Source organism: Hylobates moloch, unplaced genomic scaffold (genome assembly GCF_009828535.3).
Source record: "Hylobates moloch isolate HMO894 unplaced genomic scaffold, HMol_V3 SCAFFOLD_5, whole genome shotgun sequence".
Lineage (NCBI taxonomy): Eukaryota > Metazoa > Chordata > Mammalia > Primates > Hylobatidae > Hylobates > Hylobates moloch.
The window spans coordinates 80788838-80811528 of NW_026652280.1; the positions used below are offsets into that span (position 1 = coordinate 80788838).

General features: G+C 46.2%; 1 non-coding gene across 1 annotated transcript; it reads left to right on the forward strand.

Moving 5' to 3' along the window:
- Positions 1–19927: 19927 nt before the first annotated feature.
- Positions 19928–20034, forward strand: LOC116469989 (U6 spliceosomal RNA). Its single transcript, XR_004248435.1, has one exon. It is a non-coding gene; the product is annotated as a U6 spliceosomal RNA (small nuclear RNA).
- Positions 20035–22691: the final 2657 nt, after the last annotated feature.

A 22691-nucleotide genomic window follows, 5' to 3' on the forward strand; every position in this document is an offset into this window, starting at 1 on the left:
TACTCATTCGTACATTCAGCCACTCCATCTGAGCATAGACTATGGGCCATGCAAGGGCTGGGGACCTAGAAGGACTGTACAGACATAGGCTCTGCCCTCCTGGGGCTCCACCTTGGTGGAGGATGGAGGATGGGGGATGTATTCTTAAGACCTCCACGTCCAGGGCACAAATAGACAACAATGCTCTTTCCCCACTGGGCATAGTGCACACCAAGTTACGGAATCTGGAGAGTGGAGGCGAGGCTGGATTCTATGCCTTGCTTGCTCCCTTGGCCAGCACTTTGTGCAGTGAACAACCTAGGCAGTCCTCCATAGCATCCCTTCCAACTTTCTAGAATCATTCAGCCCAGGCGTCCCATAGCCATCACTCAGCAGGGCAGCTGTTTCCATGGCCATGGCTTCCAGAGGGCAGGGATTCTCTCTTTCTTGGAGCTGCGTTCCCCCACCCCACCCCCAGCCCAGCTCAGGGTCTGGCCCACCCAAAGCAGATGTCCACATGTGTTTGCTGGCTTGAATCCCTCATCAGTTGGTCTTGAGCAACTGTTGTCTTCCTGGCCCTTGTTTTGTTCACTATTTAGAGAAGGAGGAGAACATGACACAAAAGGAACGCAGTACAGGGCTCTTGCCCTCCAAGTCTTCACAAGCCCCGGCAGGAGATAAGTCATGGCAACCCAGACCAGTGGGAGATAAACGGTGGAGGAGGCGTCAGCTCAGGGCTATGTCCCTGGAGGAAGAGTCCTCAGCCTGGGAGGTCTGGTGGACCGGGGAGGCCCTTGAGCGAGGTCTCGAAGGACAAGTCTGTGGTCACCACTCTGGAAGCATCCACACTCAATTTCTAACCAAAAATAGCCTGTCATCCATGCTTCCTGCTACCATGGACTCCTAGGCCTCACTGCCTCCCCCAGTAGGGGGGACCCTACTGCTCAGCTAAACTTGCTCCTCAGCTGAAAAGGATGGGCTCAGAGAAGTTAAGGAACCTGCCTGATATCACACAGCCAGGGGCAGTGGGGCTGAGTCCTCTTACACCCGTTTTCCAAAAAGACCACCCAGAAACCAGAGGCTCACTGGCAGCTGCAGCTGTGTGCAGCCAGGCAGCAAGAGGGTCCTGAGCACATGCTAGGTGTCTGGCCAGTGGCAGGGAAGGGAGAAATAAAAGTTGTGTCCTCTGCCCACAAGCCACTGCCTTCCTCAGCCTCACTCCCTCTATCCCCCTCTGCCTGCTCCATCCCAAGCCTGGCAGCCTTGACCACAGACCCTTGGCTGAAGGCAGCTGAGAAGCAGGAGACAGTCAGCCTGGATGACCCAGGCCCTGAATCTGGACTTACAGGTCTGTCCTCAGCTCACTGTGTGACCCAGGATGAGTGTCTTGCCCTCTCTGAGCTTCAGTCTCCACCTCTGTACAGCCACCAAATTGGACAAGACAATCAGAGCCATTCCCTAGGACTCTCTGAGCCCAGCTTCTCACACCGGCTGCCCTGAAGCTTGCCAAGATTCCCCCTCCCCTCCATGCCCCAGGTCCCGAGCTCACCTGTCTGTGCCCCAGGGCTCTTCTCTCAAGTTCCCCTCAAGTGCAGGGCACAGGCCTGATGGGGCGTAGCGGACAGTCCCTGCACTCATGGCCAGGAACACGGGACATGTCCCTCGGGCGGGGCACCCAGCGCGCTCCTCAGAAGAGTCCATGCTTGGAAGGCCAGACTGAGGGTCCCTCTGGAGGGTGCCGGGAAGGGAGGTAGCAGGAGCCTTCTTCCCCCCACCAGGCTGAGCTTCACACTAACCTTTGCTATCTCCCCAGAGCAGCAGCCTGGGAGGGAGGCACCACCTCCCAGGACAGCCGCTATCTCCTTTAACCCTGTAATTATTAACTCCTGTGGCTCCTCAGGCAGCAGAAGACACTGGGCCCTCCTTCCTGGGCTCTGGGCCAGGGGAGGTGAGACACCTCTAGAGGAGGCCCTGTGTTTCAGCCAGGCTCGCAGATGGTCTGCTTGTCCCCTCGCCACGCAGGCTGGGGTGTTGGAAAGAGCACGTCCAGCCTTGATCCTGTCATAGCTGTCATAGCTGGCTGTGTAGCCCTAGACAGGACCTCCCACCTGTGACCACAAGCCTGAATATCCCCTTAAAAGTTTGTTATTGGCCAGGCGCGGAGGCTCACGCCTGTAATCCCAGCACTTTGGGAGGCTGAGGCTGGCAGATCACCTGAAGTCAGCAGTTCAAGACCAGCCTGACCAACATGGTGAAACCCTGTCCCTACTAAAAATACAAAATTAGCCGGGCATGGTGGCACATGCCTGTAATCCCAGCTACTCGGGAGCCTGAGGCAGGAGAATTGCTTGAACCCGGGAGGTAGAGGTTGTAGTGAGCTGAGATTGGGCCATTGCACTCCAGCCTGGGCAACAAGAGTGAAACTCCATCTCAAAAAACAAAACAAACAAAAAACTGTTATTTTTTTCTTTATTTTTAAATTCCTTTTCTTAGATTTGAGATTCCCAGTTTTGTTTTTTGTTTGTTTGTTTGTTTTTAATTTTTCAAGGCAGGGTCTCGCTCCGTCACCCAGGCTGGAGGGCAGCCTCAAACTCCCCAGCTCAAGCCATCCTTCCACCTCAGCCTCCTGAGCAGCTGGGACTCCAGGCATGTGTCACCATGCTTGGCTAATTTTTTAATTTTTTTTTTTTTTTGGAGAGACAAGGTCTCACTACCCTTGAAACTTTTCACCACCACCACCCGGGGAACAACTCAGTGGTAGCAGCTGGGAACACAGGCCTGGGGTCAGGCAGGCTGGATTCAACCCCACTTTCAGACGGTGTGCCTTTGAGCACGTTAGCCTCTCCATGCCTCAGTTTCTCCAACTATGAAATGGATTCTCACCCTCCAAAGCACACCAGGCCAGTTGCCATTGCCCAGATGTACCCGTTCCTCTTCTTTCCACATACTATCCCCTCTGTCTGCAATCTCCACTGCATCCTGCCTCTGCTGGAAAGTTTCTCTTTCGTTCATACCCCCTCCTCTAGGAAGCCCTCCCCTGTGGGTTACTTTTTTCCTCTGCAGGCACCAGAGCCCTCAGACACATGGTTAGCCCTGCGTCATGACAAACACCCCCTGGAACTGTTGGACACTCCCACAAGAACTGAGTGGCCCTCTGGGCAGAGGCTGGGCCATCCTTGTCACCCTTCCCAGTGTTGCCTTGCCTGGTACACAGACTCCATCCACCTGTGGGATGGTGTGAACGTGCCACCCTGTCTTCATTTGGCCCAAATTCTCATCCTAGTTCCACCACTCGCTGACTGTGTGGCCTTAGGCAAGTCACTTAACCTCTCTGGGACTCAGTTTCCTCATCTATATAAAATGGGAACAGTTCTCACCTGTGAAGTAGTGAGTATTAAAGCAGGTAACATTTGTGGCCAGGTGCAGTGGCTCACGCCTATAATCCCAGCACTTTGGGAGGCCGAGGTGGGAGGATCGCTTGAGCCCAGGAGACCAGCCTAGGCAACAAACCGAGACCTCATCTCTATTATTTAAAAAAAAAAACCCGCCTCTACTAAAAATACAAAAAATTAGCCGGGTGTGGTGGTGGGCGCCTGTAGTCCCAGCTACTTGGGAGGCTGAGGCAGGAGAATGGCGTGAATCTGGGAGGCGGAGCTTGCACTGAGCCCAGCTCACGCCACTGCACTCCAGCCTGGGTGGCAGAGTGAGACTCCGTCTCAAAAAAAAAAGTTTAAAAAAAGAAGACAGCTGGGGGCATTGGCTCATGCCTGTAATCCCAGCACTTTAGGAGGCTGAGGCGGGTGGATCATCTCTGAGGTTGGGAGTTTGAGACCAGCCTGACCAACATGGAGAAACCCCATCTCTACTAAAAATACAAAATTAGCTGGGCGTGGTGGCGCATGCCTGTAATCCCAGCTACTTGGGAGAATGAGGCAGGAGAATTGCTTGAACCCAGGAGGCAGAGGTTGCAGTGAGCTGAGATCCTGCCATTGCACTCCAGCCTGGGCAACAAGAGCCAAATTCTGTTTCAAAAAAAAAAAAAAGAAGAAGAAGATAACATTTGTGAAGTGTCTGCCACAGTGTAGACTGAAAGAAGTGTTTCCTATTCCCTTCTCCCTGGACTTCCCGCTTTCTGGGTAGCCTCTGAGTCCCTGCTGGGGAGAAGCTGCCAGTTCCTCACACTCCGCCCCGACCCGCCCAGCGGATAACAATATCTCCCACTTGGGCTTTGGGCTGCGAAGCTCTCTCAGCCTAATGCAAACCAGATGCTGGCCTCCCTTTCCTGGCAATGAATTTTCCATGGCCTGCTCCCACCCCCTTCCTGTTTTTGCTCCTCTCTGATCCCCCTGCTCAATTCTCCTGTGCCCCCACCTTCCTCTGCTGGGCAACCTCTGGGTCCACCTGGAAACAATTAATGGAAAACAGGATATGTGAAGGGTGGGGGTCTCCCCATCACCCCGACATGGCAGGAGGGGAAGGGGCTTGGCCTGGCAGGTGGCAACGTATGTGGGAGTTGGTCCCTCCCTGCCAAGGCCCCACCAGCCTCTTGGGTGGGGGGTGGGGGCAGAGGGGAAACTGAGTCAGAGTTGTTGGAGATTGTATGGAAAAACCTGTTATGTTTCTGGACACTTAGACACAGCTTGGACTGGATGGGAAGCTTTGAGGATCTTGTCTTTGGCTGTAACTTCTTAGAAAAAAGGCAGAGCCAGAGAAGGCCGGATCCTCTCTTCTTGCAGATGAGGAAACTGAGGCTCAGAGACTCATCCAGGGTCACTGGTGAGTCACAGCAAGAAGCAGCCACATCTGGGACATCTTGTCAGTAAAAGCTGCTGCCTGGGCCGGGCGCGGTGGCTCACGCTTGTAATCCCAGCACTTTGGGAGGCCGAGGCGGGCGGATCACGAGGTCAGGAGATCGAGACCACGGTGAAACCCCGCCTCTACTAAAAATACAAAAAAAAAAATTAGCCAGGCGTGGTGGCGGGTGCCTGTAGTCCCAGCTACTCGGAGAGGCTGAGGCAGGAGAATGGCGTGAACCCGGGAGGCGGAGCTTGCAGTGAGCCGAGATTGCGCCACTGCACTCCAGCCTGGGCCTGGGCGACAGAGTGAGACTCCATCTCCCAAAAAAAAAAAAAAAAAAAAAAAAAAGCTGCTGCCTGAAGTCACCTACCCTGCTTGCTATCTCAGCGTCATTCCTGCCTGCCCTTCCCCTGCCTCTGCATAGAGCTCAGTCACGAGGGGAGGCTCACAAGGCCACCATCCGCCTGCCTGTGGCGCAGACACCTCCCAGCTGGCAGGCTCGAGGCAGCCACGCACACCTGGCTGGGCAGACTTTGAAGCAACTGAATTTTCCCCTGCAGGGCTGGGCGCTCAGCAGAGGGGCCCTGGGTAAGCCCCAGGAACATGTGTGCATGTGGGCCCTCCCTTGGTCCCCTTGACCCTGTGAACCTCCTCAGGTCAGCCAGTGCTGGTCCTCAGAGTGAGGGCTCCCCCATTTCCATGAAAACAACAGCCCCAGGGCTCCTGAAAGCCGGTTCTGGCTGCCCCTCCCTCCGCCAGCTGTGCAGGGTGTTTGGACAGTGGGGATGGAATGTTTTGCAGCCAAAGTCCTCCCTGGATCTCTGAGCTCAGATTTCAAGCAGGAGGGAAAGAGGATGCTGGCTCTGGCTCCAGGGAGAGGGGAAGCGACTCAGGAGGTCAAACTTAGGCCTGGAGGCTCCCTGCTCTCTCCCCAGGCCTGACCAAGACCAGGCCCAGGCCCCTCAGGGAAGGGCAGGACAGAGGGTGTGGAGGCGGCCAAATGGGGTCACAGCTTTGGTCAGGCCAACCTGGTGAAGCCAGGCCCCGGGGACAGTCTGGGCTCAGGGAGAGGCTCAGCCCAGGACAGCACTTTGAGAATACTAAGATTCACAACAGACCTCCTTCGACCACCATCTCCATTTCACAGAGAGGGCAATTGGGGTCCGGGGAGGGCAGGCACTTGTCCCAGGTGGTACAGCATGCTGGGTACAGAGCTGGGCTAGCAGCCAGGCCTCCGGAAGCTAAACTTGCTCTTTTCACTGTCCAGGAAGTTCCCATCCTCACTCTCAGCCCCAGAGATACAGCCCCTGCCAGTGAGTCGTCATCTTTGCTTCTTCCCCAAATGACGCAGGCAAAAGAATCTACTCACAAAGTCAGTTCACGAAGCAAGCACAGACACTGAGCTCCAGGCCAGCCTCTGAGAGTTTGGCATTAACCTACTTGAGGACAAGGCAGAGGCCCTGAGAGACAGGATTCCTGGCCCATCTCCTGCTCTGGGACCAGTTCTCCACCACAGCTGCCCAGGCCCCTCAGTGCCCCCTGAAACAAATCCCTTTTCTGGCTGCGAAGACCCATAAGTTCTAGACACAAATATATGGAAGCTAGTTTGAGCCTCAGTTTACCCACCTTAAACCTGGGAGGATTATCTTTGTTCCACTTGACTTATCATCATATTGTGGGGTGCTGATGGTGAGAGGCGGGAGGTGCTGGTGAACCCCTTTGGAAATGTGAACATTTCCCGGTAACGAAACTGACCTCAGATGACGAAGGAAGGAAGGAAGGAAGGAGGGGACTCCTTTGGACCCAGATAGGTGTGGGAGTCCGATCAAGGTGCCTGGGGCCTGAGCTGAATTCCTAGAGATGAAACCTGTTTGCCCGCTCTCAACTCCTCAGAAGGAAAGCTCAGCCACCTTGTGGAATTATTAGAGAACAGAGGATCCATCAGAAACCTTCTGGGGGGGAAAACATGACTAGTGGAGGAGGGTGTGACCCCCAGAGAGCTGATGACTCACTTCCAAGGTGGTAGAATGTGGCGTGAACTGGAGACTGTGCTAGGATCTTTACGTGCAATCTCAGACTCTGTTCATCCTTGCAGCGGCCCGACATCCTTGGTGGTCCTTCATTGCTTTCTGTTCCCATTTTAAAGATGAGGCAACAGATTTGGAAAGGTTAAAGGATTTGGCCAATGGCTAACAAGTAAAGGAACTCGGATTTTAACCCAGGTTTATCTGACTCCAAAGCTTGTTTTCCTATCCCTCCACCACTCACTCTCTCAGGAGGAAGGGTAAAGTGAGGCTTTTTAAAGAAAGTAGGGATTGAAGAATCAATAGGATTTAAATATCCATATAGAGCCGGGTGCAGTGGTTCACATCTGTAATTCCCAGCACTTTGGGAGGCTGAGGTGGGCGGATCTCTTGAGGTCAGGAGTTCAAGACCAGCCTGGCCAACATGGTAAAAACCCTGTCTCTACTAAAAATACACAAATTAGCTAGGCATGGTGGCACACATCTGTAATCCCAGCTACTTGGGAGGCTGAGGCAGGAAAATTGCTTGAACCCGGGAGGTGGAGGCTGCAGTGAGCCAAGATCACGCCACTGCACTCCAGCCTAGGCAACAGAGCAAGACTGTGTCTCAAAAAAAAAAAAAAATCCATATAGAAATGAAGGATGGACATTCCCTTGCAGAGGGACCAACAGGTACAAGGCCTGGAGGTGGGAAGGGCAGAACACAGACAGAGAGAGGCAAACCCTTCACTTTGCCAGGAGCTCAGGCTCATTCGGGGGACAGGAAAAAAAAAAGTCTGGAAAGGCAGCCTCAGGTTAATCCTGAAAAGCCTTGGAGGCGAGTTAAAGAATTTGGACTTTATTCTAAAGGCTCCGAGGAGATGGTTAAACATTTTTGAGCAGAGGAGAGAAATGATCAGAGCCCTGCTTCGGGAAGATTAAATGGACAGCTGTGTGCATAAAAAATAGAAGTGAACACTTATTACACATCTAGCAAGGGAAAGACTTTCTAAACTTGGAAACATTTTGAAGAGATCTTAACAGAAAAAGATCAATAGATCTGTCTGCATTCAAATGTAAAGCTGCTTTATGCTCCTTCCTGCCAAAAAAAAAAGCCAAAATTAAAAGGCAAATAACTTGGCGAAAATATTCCCAGGCAATGGCAATGCATTAATATCTTTAAGATATAAAGAATTTGCAAAAATCAATAAGAAAAAATACTGGGAGCTCAGTAGAGGTGTTCGCTCATTCATCAGATTTTTTTTTTTTTTTTTTTTTGAGACGGAGTCTCGCTCTGTCACCCAGGTTGGAGTGCAGTGGCGAAGTCTTGGCTCACTGCAAGCTCCGCCTCCCGGGTTCACGCCTTTCTCCTGCCTCAGCCGCCCGAGTAGCTGGGACTACAGGCGCCCGCCACCACGCCCGGCTAATTTTTTGTATTTTTTAGTAGAGACAGGGTTTCACCATGTTAGCCAGGATGGCCTCGATTTCCTGACCTCGTGATCCGCCCGCCTCGGCCTCCCAAAGTGCTGGGATTACAAGCGTGAGCCACCGCGCCTGGACTTCATCAGATTTTTAAGAACACACATGCCAAGTGCTGATGGCATATTAGTGAACCAGACAATGTTTCTGTACTCATGAAGTATACAGTTTAGGAGGGGATAATGTGTAGGGGGGGATTCAGACATCTAATTACAGCATGATATGGTTTGGGTATTTGTCTCTCCAAATTTCACGTTGAAATATGATCCCCAGTGTTGGAGGTGGGCCTTGTGGGAGGTGTTTGGGTCATGGGGGCTTGGTTCCCTCACGAATGGCTTGGTGCCCTCCCTGTGGTAATGAGTTGCTGCAGGATCTGATTCTTTTTTTGAGATGGAGTCTCACTCTGTCGCCCAGGCTGGAGTGTAGTGCCGCCATCTCAGCTCACTGCAACCTCTGCCTCCCAGGTTCAAGTGATTCTCCTGCCTCAGCCTCCAGAGTAGCTGGGATTAAAGGTGCACGCCACCATGCCTGGCTAAATTTTGTATTTTTAGTAGAGATGGGGGTTTCACCATGTTGGCTAGGCTGGTTTCAAACTCCTGACCCTGTGATCTGCCCACCTCGGCCTCCCAAAGTGCTGAGATTGTAGATGTGAGCCACACCTGGCCAAGATACAGAAAACTTTTATTTCATCCTCTTTCTTGCCTGGTGCCAGGCCCATGCAATGCCACGATCTTGGCTCACTGCAACCTCCACCTCCCAGGTTCAAGTGATTCTCCTGCCTCAGCCTCCTGAGTAGCTGGGATTACAGGCACTGTGCGCAGCTAATTTTTGTATTTTTAGTAGAGACGGGGTTTCAGCATGTTGGCGAGGCTGTTCTCGAACTCCTGACCTCAGATGATCCACCAGCCTTGGCCTCCCAAAGTGCTAGGACTATAGGCATGAGCCACCGCACCCAGCCACATCTGATTCTTAAAAAGAGTCTAGGACCTCCCTCTATCTTTCTCTTTTTCTCTCTCTCACCATGTGACATGCATGTCCCCCCCTTAACCTTCTGCCATAATTGGAAGCTTTCTGAGGCCCTCATCAGAAGCAGACGCTGGTGCCATGCTTCCCGTACAGTTGGCAGAACTGCGAGCCAGAGAAACCTCTTTTCTATACAGATTGCCCAGACTCAGGTATTCCCTATAGCAATGCAAAACAGACTAACACACAGGACCACAGGTCAGGTACAAGGATAGGGGAAGTGCAAAGTCGTCTGGGAGCACATCCAGGAACTCCTAACCTAGACTTAAGGTTAGGAGTCTGGAAAAATTTCCTGAGGCAGGAGTTTGGGAGTGGAAAGGGAGACCATTGAAGGAGTTGGGGCTGGCAAGAGAGTCAGGGGCTAGATCATGTGGGGCTTTGTATGTGGTATGGTTTGGCTCCGCAACCCTGCCCAAATCTCATGTTGAATTGTAATTTCCGGTGTTGAAGGAGGGGCCTGGTGGGAGTTGACTGGGTCATGATAATATATTTCCCCCCTGCTGTTCTTGTGATAGTGAGTCAGTTCTCACAAGATCTGGTTGTTTAAAAGTCTGTAGCACCTCCCCCTTTGCTCTCTTCCACCTGCTCTGGCCATGTAAGATGTGCCTGCTTCCCCTTCACCTTCAGCTATGATCGTAAGTTTCCTGAGGCCTCCCCAGCCATGCCTCCTGTACAGCCTGCAGAACAGTGAGCCAATTAAACCTCTTTTCTTTATAAATTACCCAGCCTCAAGTAGTTCTTATAGCAGTGTGAGAATGAACTAATACAGTATGCTAGGTAAGGAGTTCAAACTTTATACTTAAAGACTAAGAGGAGTCATTGAAGGATTTAAGCAGGAGTGTGATGTGAACGGTTTTACATATCAAAAAGATGGCTCCTATGGATAAGTGTGGAATGGCTTGGAGAATTTCTGCTCCTTCGTGATGTGGTGGACTTGGAGCAGAGAGGAACCTTCCTGCTACAGAAAAAGAAAAAATTCTAGAAAAAGAGGCTATAATTCTTTGAGGACATGTTGTCTATCAAGCTCTAGGCCTTGTCTGCCAGAGCCACTTCCTTACCCACAAAGGAAAATGCAGCCAAAGCTGGGAGCTTGGCCAGGAGGGAGGTTGGGGACATGAATGTTGGGCATCTACATGGCGCTAGGACCCTCAAAATACACGGAGCTAGGACCCTCAGAAAACTCGGCGCTAGGACCCTCAAAATACATGGAGCTAGGATCCTCAAAATACACGGAGCTAGGATCCTCAGAATACACGGAGCTAGGACCCTCAGAATACACAGCACTAGGACCCTCAGAATACTCGGCACTAGGACCCTCAAAATACACGGCGCTAGGACCCTCAAAATACATGGAGCTAGGACCCTCAGAATACACGGAGCTAGGACCCTCAGAATACACGGAGCTAGGACCCTCAGAATACATGGAGCTAGGACCCTCAGAATACACGGCGCTAGGACCCTCAAAATACACGGCGTTAGGACTCTCAAAATACATGAAGCTAGGACCCTCAAAATACATGGAGCTAGGACCCTCCAACTACGTGAAGCGAGGACCCTCAAAATACATGGAGCTAGGACCCTCAAAGAGGGCTGAAGTGTTTCATGTTGGTGACACCCCTGGCTCCAGGTAGAAGCAGATTCAACTCCTCTCTGGAGGAATGTGTCCAAATTTAGATACGAAGGATTCCTATTGCTCAATATCAAGCAGTGAGCTCACAATCAGAGATCACCAGCACATAAAGATGCTAGCCACTATAAGTAAGAATCAACAGAAGCAACACACAACAGGTTTAGATGCTACAGGACTCCAAGTAGTGGTCTCCTATATATGATATTGAAAGGTTAGCACATGAATTTTTAGAATCTATTTTTAAAGAAAAAGAACACACACAAAATTTACAATAAACAAAAAATAATTATTTTTAATTACGGCTACATTATAGTTGTACATATTTGTGGGGTGTATGTGACCTTTTGACATAAGCATACAATGTATAATGATCAAATCTGGGTAACTGGGATATTCATCATCTCAAACATTTATCGTTTCTTTGTGTTGAGAACATTACAAATCAACTCTTGTAGCTATTTTGACGTGTATGATAAGTTATTGTTAATATATACGTATGGGCAGGCATGGTGGCTTGGTGGCACGCGCCTATCGTCCCAGCTACTCGGAAGGCTGAGGCACGAGAATCGATTGAACCCGGGAGGCAGAGGTGCAGTTTACCGCACCACTACACTCCAGCCTGGGTGACAGAGTGAGACTTGGTCTCAAAAAATTTTAACAAAATTTTAAAAAATATGTATGAACTGAAGATGAATAAACAACAAGAGATTATGAAGGAGAACCAAGCAGATTTTTTTTTTTTTTTTGAGACAGAGTCTTGCTCTGTCGCCAGGCTGGAGTGCGGTGGCGTGGTCTTAGCTCACTGCAACCTCTGCCTCCTGGGTTCAAGCGATTCCTCTGCCTCGGCCTCCTGAGTAGCTGGGACTACAGGTGTGTGCCACCACACCTGGCTAATTTTTTGTATTTTAGTAGAGACAGGGTTTCACCACGTTGGCCAGGATGGTCTGGATCTCCTGACCTCAAGTGATCTGTCTGCCTCAGCCTCCCAAAGTGCTGGGATTATAGGCATGAGCCACCGCACCCAGCTTTTTTTTTTTTTTTTTTGACAGGGTCTCACTCTGCTGTTGCCCAGGCTGGTGTACAGTGGTGCAGTCTCGGCTCACTGCAACCTCTGCCTCCCAGGTTCAAGTGATTCCCCTGCCTCGGCCTCCTAAGTAGCTGGGACTACAGGCGCACACCACCACCATGCCCGGCTAATCTTTGTGGTTTTAGTAGAGACAGGGTTTTGCCACGTTGCCCAGGCTGGTCTTAAACTCCTGGGTTCAAGTGATACACCTGCCTTGGCCTTCTGAAGTGCTGGGATTACAGGCATGAGCCACCGCTCCCAGCCAAGCAGAGACTTATAAGGTCTATGAAATCAAGAATAGAAAATAGAGAATGGGGGGGAGGTGATATTTGTTTAATGGATATGGAGTTTCATTTGGGAAGATAAAAAATGTTCTAGGGATGGATGATGGTTGCACAACAATGGGAATGTAATTAATGTCACTAAACTATATACTTAAAAATGTTCAAAATATTTTTAAAAAAGGCATATTTGACCACCTAAGCATAAGGATATGGAAAGGGTGAGCTTGAAAATGTTACACCAAAAGCAAGGTGTTATTTCTGCATTAATAACCAAACTTTAAGACGAATCATGGCGAATCATGCATGTAATCCCAGCACTTTGGGAGGTTGAGAAGGGAGGATCACTTGAGCTCAGGAGTTCGAGACCAGCCTGGGCAACATGGGGAGACCCCATCTCTACAAAAAATCAAAACTTAGCCAGGCGTGGTGGTGCAGGCCTGTAGTCCCAGCTACTTGGGAGGCTGAGGCAGGAGGATCACTTTAGCCTGGGAGGTCAAGGCTGCAGTGAGCTGTGATCATGCCACTGCACTCAGTCTGGGCAACACAGCAAGACTCTGTCTCAAGAAGACCAAACTAATAGCAAACTTTAAGACGAAAAACATTATTAGTGTAGAGGTTGTCACTATGCAGTAATAATAAAATGATGACAATGTTTTAAAAAAATTCACCAGATAGATATAACCATCTAAATTAATATGTGCCTAATAAAATAGCCTAAAATATTTAAAGCAAAAATAATTAAAGCTACAGGGGAAAATAGACACATCTATCATTATGGTGTGAGATGTCAACAAATATCTCTGAAATATGGCTACATCAAGGCAGCAAAACATCAGGAGCTGGCGGCAGCAGAGACCACTGGCCTTGGTAGTAACTGAACTATAGAGCACTAGATCAAAGCAAACCGATAAGCAATTTGATCCCTAGGTCCCTCCTCTACTCCATGCCACTGGCCAACTACCCCTTTCTTAGTCTAGTGTAACACTGGAGATTTATTCTCTGGAGAAGGCAAAACAGAAGGTCTTTGGGCCAGTAGCTGAAAAAGGGGGTTAAGTGATTGTATACACACTGAAATCTGAGACCTCCAACCCTCTTCTCTCACTTGTCAGCCAAAGTGGCAACTCACTCAGTCACCAGGAGGGTAAAGACAGACCTTTACCCTCCAGACAGCCCCTCTATGGGACTCTGGCCAACCCAAGAAGAGAGATCTAAGATGAATGTTACCCAACAAAATATCCATCCAGCTCAAAGTCAACATGCTTGTCATCAGTTTTTAAGATCTTCTTCTTAATAATGAGCAATCAAGGATTATTAGACAACTAAGGAGAACCTCTACCTTAAGAGAGACCAAACCCAGTAAGCAGAAAAAAAGCAACTTGCAGGAAACAGAGACTCTGTAGAAAAAAGAAGAAGAAGTGGAGGTGAAGAGGAGGAGGAGGAGAAGGAAGGCAAGGAGGAGGAAGAAGGAGAGGCATTAATAACCTCAGGATGAGAAAAGAAGGTATTGCATTCATGAAATAATAACCTGATTCTATGAAAGTAAACATTCACAGAACAACAAAAACTACTAGAAAATAATATATTTTTTAAAAGCATGATGGTAGAAATGAAAATAATGAGTAAGGTTGGAAGACACAGTTGAGGGAGTATCCCCCAAAAAGAAAGAAATGGAAAATAGTGAAAAGATTAGAAAAGTAGAGAATCAATTTAGGAGGTTCAATGTCTGAATAAAGAAAGAACAGAAGAAAATGAAAGGGGTAAAGCATCAAATAAATAATTCAAGATTGTTTCCCAAAACTGAAATATGTGAGTTTTCAAATTGAAAAAGGCCACCTTAGCTGGACATGGTGGCTGATACCTGTAATCCCAACACTTTGGGATTCCGGTTTTTAAAAAAAATTAGTGTTATATTGTAAGATTTTTTTATTTGCTTATATCAGTCTTCAAAAATATCCATTTTAGTAGTTCATTCATTCAGCAGTTATTTGTTTGGTATTTCTTTGCCTGACAGTCACTCTTCCAGGCACTGGGTGTATAGCAATGAGCAAAACAAGGCCCTGCCCTATGAGGTTTACATTCTAAGCTTTATAGGGCTTACAATGTAATAAAAGACATTAAAAAGAAATAAAAGACATAAATAAAAAAGAAATCAAAGACATAAATAGAAAATAGTGATAAAGTCTTCTAGAACATTTTTTAACTCAACATTATATCCAAGACTTACCTTATTTTATGTAACTATAGTTCATTCATTTTTTTTTTTTTTGAGACAGAGTCTCGCTCTATTGCCCAGGCTGGAGTGCAGTGGCGCCGTCTCAGCTCACTGCAACCTCTGCCTCCAGGTTCAAGCAATTCTCCTGCCTCAGCCTCCTGAGTAGCTAGGATTACAGGCTTGCGCTACCATGCCCAGCTAATTTTTGTATTTTTAGTTGAGACGGGGTTTCACCATGTTGGCCAGGCTGGTCTCAAACTCCTGACCTTGTGATCTGCCTGCCTCAGCCTCCCAAAGTGCTGGAATTACAGGTGTGAGCCACCATGCCCAGCCAGTTCATTCATTTTTATTGCTGTATAATATTCCATGATAGGACCATAACTGGTAGGATAAAAATGGCCTCTCAAAGATATTGAATCCTAATCTTTGAAAACTGTAAATGTTACCTTATATGAAAACAGAGTCTGTAACGATGTAATTAAGGACTGTGAGATGGGGAGATTATTCCAAATTATTGGAGTAGACCCTAAATGCAATCACATGTATCCTTATAAGAGGGAGGCAGAAAGAGATCTGACACAGACAAAAGAGGAAAAAAAAAAGCACAAGATGGAGGAGTGAGGTGGCCAAAAGCCAAGGAGTGCTGGCAGCTACCAGGAGCTGAAAGAGACAAGAAATGGATTCTCACCTGGAGCCTCCAGAGGGAGCATAGATCTACTGACATCTTGCTTTAGGCCCAGTAATACTGATTTTGGACATCCTGGTCTCCAGAATGGTGAGAAAATAAGTTTCTGTTGTTTACAGTCATGTAGTTTGTGATAATTTGTTACAATTATCATTAAAAAAAGTAATGCAGATTTTGGAACCAAGAGTGGAGTGCTGCTGTAACCAAAACCTAAAAATGTGGAGGTAGCTTTGGAATTGGGTAATGAGTAGAGACAAAGAATTTTGGGGAGCATGCAGAAAAAGCCTACGTTTCCTTGAACAGATTGTTAGTAGAAATATGGATATTGGCTGGGTGTGGTGGCTCATGCCAACATGGTGAAACCCCATCTCTACTAAAAATACAAAAATTAGCTGGGCATAGTGGTGCGTGCCTGTAGTCCTAGCTACTAGGGAGGCTGAGGCAGGAGAATTACTTGAACCCAAGAGGTGCAGGCGGCAGTGAGCTAAGATCGCGCCACTGCACCCCAGCCTGGGTAACAGAGCAAGACCTTGTCTCAAAAAAAAAAAAAAAAAAAGAAAAGAAAAAAAAGATGGATATTAAGGCTCTACCAGTGAGGACTCAGAACAAAATGAAGAAAATGTTACTAGAAACTGAAGGAGATGAGATCCCTGTTCTATAGAGGTAGAAAGTCTAGCTATACTTCGTCCTACAGTTGCATGGAAAGCAGAATTTGTGAGTGATGCACTTGAATATTTAGTGGAGATGATTTCCAAGCAAAAGAGATGGGATCTTCTTTTGTCATCCAGGTTGGAGTGCAGTGGCACAATCCTAGCTCACTGCATTCTCAAACTCCTGGGCTCAAGTGATCCTCCTACCTCAGCCTCCCAAAATGCTGGAATTACAAGTGTGAGCCACTGTGCCTGGCCTGAGTAAATATATATATATACATACACACACACACACATATATAGGCACACAATATATATTGTATGCCTATATGTGTGCATATATATTGTGTGTATATATATACATATATGTGTATATATACATATATATGTGTATGTGTGTGTATGTGTGTATATATAGATATATAGAGAGATATAGATATATTCTATGCCTAAAGAAAAGGATCAGATTTCAGTGCAAATCGTATAGTAGAAAACTTCGAAAGTCCCTAAGGGCTTTGAAAAGCTCCTACATAGTCCAGGGAATAGGGGTGCACATGCGTGACTAGAGCTGGGTGCATGCTCAGGAAAGACCTGAAGGGGTCCTGAATTCCCACCTCTACCTGATCTTCAGGCTCTCTGTGAGCAGAAGACAAAGGTTAAGGCACAGTTGTAAATTGCTTGGCTTAGAGTTGAAGGTATGTGCCAACACACATACAGAGCCCATCTGCAAAGACTGGAAGATTTTTATCATTGTTCTAGGTATTTAAGAAAATCTCTGTCAAGTCGTTAGCTGATCACTAAGCTAATGAAACAAATACTTTAGTAGATATACACAAGAAAAAATACAGACTTTACAAAATTAGTTCAGAAAAATCTCACACACACACACACACACACACACACACAAACCAACAAGTACTACAAGCCACAATAACAAACTCTGGGGTGCTGGGAGATTTCAGATTCGATTTCCAGAGTTGCTACATTTAAATATTAAAAATGTCCAGTTTCAAACAAAAATTATGAGACATTCAAAGAAACAAGAGAGCATAGTTTATGTGTGGGGAAAAAAGAAATTAATAGAAACTGTTAGGTCGGGCGCGGTGGCTCATGCCTGGAATCCCAGCACTTTGGGAGGCCATGAATCACTAGGTCAGGAGTTCAAGACCAGCCTGGCCAAGATGCTGAAACCCCATCTCTACTAAAAATAAAAAAATTAGCTGGGTGTGGTGGCACGCATCCCAGCTACTTGGGAGGCTGAGGCAGGAGAATCGCTTGAACCCGTGCAACAGAGGCTGTAGTAGTGAGCTGAGATCGAGCCACTGCACTCCAGCCTGGGCGACAGAGCAACTCTGTCTCACAAAAAAAAAAAAAAAAAGAAAAGAAACTGTTTCTGAGGAAGCACAGACGTTAGACTTTATAGATAGACTTTAAATCAACTATTTTACTGTATTAATTAATTAATTAATTTTTCTTTTGAGACGGAGTCTTGTTTTGTCACCCAGGCTGCAGTGCAAGGGCACTATCTCGGCTAACTACAACCCCCACCTCCCAGGTTCAAGTGATTCTTCTGCCTCAGCCTCCCAAATAGCTGAGATTATAGGCACCTATCACCACGCCTGGCTAATTTTTGTATTTTTAGTAGAGACAGGGTTTCACCATGTTGGCCAGGCTGGTCTCAAACTCCTGGCCTCAAGTGATCCACCTACCTCGGCCTCCCAAAGTGCTGGGATTACAGGGGTGAGCCACCACACCTGGCCTAAACCAACTTTTTTTTTTTTTTTTTTGAGACGGAGTCTCGCTCTGTCACCCAGGCTGGAGTGCAGCGGCGCAATCTCGGCTCACTGCAAGCTCCGCCTCCCGGGTTCACGCCATTCTCCTGCCTCAGCCTCTCTGAGTAGCTGGGACTACAGGCGCCCGCCACCACGCCCGGCTAATTTTTTGTATTTTTAGTAGAGACGGGTTTTCACTGTGGTCTCGATCTCTTGACCTCGTGATCCGCCCACCTCGGCCTCCCAAAGTTCTGGGATTACAAGCATGAGCCACCGCGCCCGGCCTAAACCAACTATTTTAAATCTATTCAAAGACCTAAAGGAAACCATGAGAACTATATCTCACTAAATATAGAGTGTAAATAGAGATAAATTATAAAAAGAAAACAAATAGAAATCCTAGAGTTTTAGGTATAAGCCAAGAGGAACATTTGAAAAAAAAGAAAAAAGAGAAAAGAAAGAAATTCTGGAGCTGAAGAGTATAATAACTGAAATAAAAATTCACTAGAGGAGCTCAATATAGATTAGAGCAGGCAAAAGAAAGAATCAGCACACGTGAAGATAAGTCAATGAGATTAGCAATCTGAGGAGCAAGAATGGAGAAAAACAAATGGAGTTTAAGAGACCCATGGAATACCATCGAGCATAACAACATATGCATAATGAAAGTCCCAGATGGAGAGGAGGCAGAGAAAGAAGAAGACAGAATATTTGAAGAAATAAAGGCTCAAAACTTCCAAAATGTAATGGAAGACTCAGTCATCACATTCATTCAGCCTAATGAATCCCAAGTAGGATAAACACAGAGATCAAAACCAAGATACATTAGAATCAAACTATTGAAAGACAAAGATAAAAAGAGAATCTTGATTTTTGTTGTTGCTGTTGTTGTTTTGAGACAGAATCTCACTTTGTTGCCCAGGCTGGAGTGCAGTGGCACGATCTTGGCTCACTGTAACCTCCACCTCCTCCATGCCTGGCTAATTTTTGTATATTTAGTGGAGACGGGGTTTTGCCATGTTGACCAAGCTGGTCTCAAACTCCCTACCTTAAGTCATCCACCCACCTTGACCTCCCAAAGTGCTGGGATCACAGGCATAAGCCACCATTCCCCGCCCAAAAAGAGAATCTTGAAAACAACAAGAGAAAAGTGACTCATCACATATAAGTTAATCTCAATAAGATTAACAGTTTATTTCTCATCAGAAACCATGGGGGCCAGACAGTGGGATGATATATTCAGAAAATGCTGAAACAAACAAACAAAAGAGGATTAAGATTTCTATATCTATCTATATATAACTAAGATTTCTATATCTGGCAAAGCTATCCTTCAGGAAAAAAAGGAGAACTCAAGACATCCTCAGACAAACTAAAGTCGAGAGAGTTTGTCACTAGTAGACCTACCCTATAAGAAATGCTAAAGGGGGCTGTTCAGGTTGCTACTAAAGGACACTAGATAGTAACTCAAAACCACATGAAGAAATAAAGAACATCAGTAAAATAAATAGGCAAATAAATATACATAAATATAAAAGTATTACTGTATTTTTAGTTTAAACTCCTCTTTTTTCCCTTATATAATTTAAAATACATCTACAATAACCAAAATCTATGTTGATGGGCATGCAAGGCATAAAAATGTAATTTCTGACAATAAAAACATGAAAGGTAGGGGATGAAGCTGTAGAGGTGCAAAGATTTTGTATGCTATTGAAACTAAGTTGGTATTAATTAGAATTAGATTGTTAAATATTATTATTTAAATTTTTTGTTATAGTTGCCGTTTTTGAGACCAGGTCTTGCTCTGTTGCTTGGGCTGGAGTGCAGTGTTGCGATTATGGCTCACTGCAGCCATGAACTTCTGGACTCAAGTGATCCTCCCACCTCAGCCTCTGAGTAGCTGGGACTACAGGTGCACATCACCACATCTGGCGGCTAGATATGGGGTCTTTCTTTATTACCCAGGCTGGTCTCAAACTCCTGACCTCAAGCAATCCTCCTACCTCAGCCTCCCAAAGTGGTAGGGCTTGAGCCACCACGCCCAGCCAAATTGTTCAATATCCAAGACAACCACTAAGAAAATAAGTAAAAGAAAAGAAAAGAAAAGAAGGGAATCAAAAGAAAAAAGGAGGATCAAAATGGGGCACTAGAAAATATTTAACACAATAGAAAGCAATAATGAAGGAATTGAGGAACAAAAAACCAAAAATATATAATGCATATAAAAAATAGCAAAATGGGAATAAATCCTTATCAGTAATTACATTAACTGTAAATGGATTGAATTATCCAATTGAAAGGCAGAGATTAGTAGAATTGATTTTTTTTAAAAAAGCATGATCCAATGCTCACTTCAGCAGCACATATACTAAAATTGGAATGATACAGAGAAGATTAGTGTGGCCCCTGTGCAAGGTTGACATGCAAATTTGTGACGCTTTCCATTACAAAATTAAAAAAAAAAAACCTACATGATCCAACTATATATGCTGTCTACAAGAGCTTCCCTTTAGCTCAAATGACCCAAATTGTTGAAAGTGAAAGGATGGAAGATATTCCAGGCTAGGGGCAGTGACTCACACCTGTAATTCCAGCCCTCTGATAGGCTGAAGTGGGAGGATTTCTTGAGGCCAAGAGTTCAAGACCAGCCTGGGCAACAAAACTATGCTATCTACTAAAAAAAAAACAAACAAAAAACCTGGTATGGTGGCACACACCTGTGGTCCCAGCTACTCAGGAAGCTAAGGTGGGAGGATGGATCCCTTCAGCCCAGGAGTTTGAAGCTGCAGCCACTGCACTCCTGCTTGAGTGACAAGGGACTCTGTATCTAAATATATATATTCCATGAAAACTAACAAAAAGAAGGCTGGAGTGGATATCCTAATATTATAAAAAATAGATCTTAAGGCAAAAATTGTTACAAGGGACAAAGAGAAACATTCTGTAATGATAAAAGTCTCAATTCATCAAGAAGATATAACAATTATATATTTCACCTAACAGCAGAGTCCTCAAAGTATGTGAAGCAAAAATGGACAGAATTCAAAGTAGAAACAGGCCAGCAAGAATAGCTGGAAATATCGGCGGAGCACAGTGGCCCACGCTTCTAATCCCAGCACTTTGGGAGGCCAAGGTGGGCAGATCACCAGAGGTCAGAAATTCGAGACCAGCCTGTTCAACATGGTAAAACTCTGTCTCTACCAAAGATACAAAATTTAGCTGGGCATGGCGGCACGTGCCTGTAACCCCAGCTACTTGGGAGGCTGAGGCAGGAGGATGGCTTGAACCTGGGAGGCGGAGGTTGAGGTGAGCCGAGATCATGCTACTGCACTCCAGCCTGGTGACAGAGCAAGACTCTGTCTCAAAAAATAAAAAAAAGTAAAATAAATAAATAAATAAATATAATAAAAAGAATAGTTGGAAACGTCAATGCTTCACTTTCAATAATGGCTAGAACTACACACTGGATAAGGACATAGAAGACTTGAACAGTGCTGACTCTACCCAACCATAGCAGAATATACATTCTTCTCAAAGTACACATAAAACATACCCCAGGATAGACCATATGTTAGATCACAAAATAAGTCTTAATAAATTTTAAGGGACTGAAATCATATGAATTATCTTTCTGACCACAAGGGAATGAAATTAGAAATAACAGAATTAAAAGTGAAAAATTCACAAATATGTGGGAATTAAGCAACACACTTAGCTGCCCCATGGATCAAAGAAAAAAATCACAAGAGAAATTAGATGAGATGAATGAAAATGAAAATATAGCATACCAAAACTTATCAAATACAGCAAAAGCAGTACTCAAAGGGAAATTTATAGCTGTAAAAACCTTCATCAAAGAGAAGAAAGATCTCCAATTAATAACCTAAACTTCCAATTTAAGGAACTAGAAAAAGTAGAATAAACTAAACCCAAAGCAAGCAAAAGAAAGGAAAGAATAAAAATTAAGAGTGGAGATAAATGAAATAGAAAAGAGAAAAACAACAGAAAGAATCAATGAAAACAAAAGTTGATTCTTCAAAAAGATCGAGAAAATTGATGAAACTTCAGACTGACCAAAAAAAAAAGAAGACTCAAATTACTAAAGTTAGGAATAAGGCTGGGGTGGCTCACGCCTGTAATCTGAGCACTTTTGGAGGCCAATGCAGGGGAATTGCTTGAGCTCGGGAGTTCGAGACCAGCTTGGGCAACACAGGGAAACCTTGTCTCTGCTAAAAATAAAATATTAAAAAATTAGCCAGGTGTAGTGGCACATGTCTGTAGTCCCAGTTATTTGAAAGGCTGAGGCAGGAGGATTACTTGAGCCCAGGAGATTGAGGCTGCAGTGAACTATGATCTTGCCACTGTACTCCAGCCTGGGCAACAGAGTGAGCCCCTGTCTCAAAAAAAAAAGGAACAAAAGTAGAAAAATTACTACTACGTGGACATGGTGTCTCGTGCCTGTAATCCTAGCTACTGGGGAGGTTGAGGCAGGAGGATTGCCTTGACCCCAGGAGTTCAAAGCTGCAGTGAGCTATAATCGTACCACTTCTCTCCATCTTGGGTGACAGAGCAAGATGCTGTCTCTAAAGTAAATACATAGGCCGGGTGTGGTGGCTCACGCCTGTAATCCCAGCACTTTGGGAGGCCGAGGCTGGCAGATCACCTGAGGTCGGGAGTTCGAGACCAGCCTGACCAACAGGGAGAAACCCCCGTCTCCACTAAAAATACAAAATTAGCTGGGCATGGTGGTGCATGCCTGTAATCCCAGCTACCCGGGAGGCTGAGGCAGGAGAATCACTTGAACCTGGGAGGTGGAGGTTGCAGTCAGCCAAGATCACGCCATTGCATTCCAGCCTGGGCAACCAAGAGCGAAACTCCGTCTCAAAAAAAAAAAAAGTAAATACATAAATGAATGAATAAAAATTAAAAATAAAAATGTGGGCCGGGTGCGGTGGCTCACGCCTGTAATCCCAGCACTTTGGGAGGCCGAGGTGGGCGGATCACGAGGTCAGGAGATCAAGACCATCCTGGCTAACACAGTGAAACCCCATCTCTACTAAAAATACAAAAAATTAGCCAGGCGAGGTGGCGGGCGCCTGTAGTCCCAG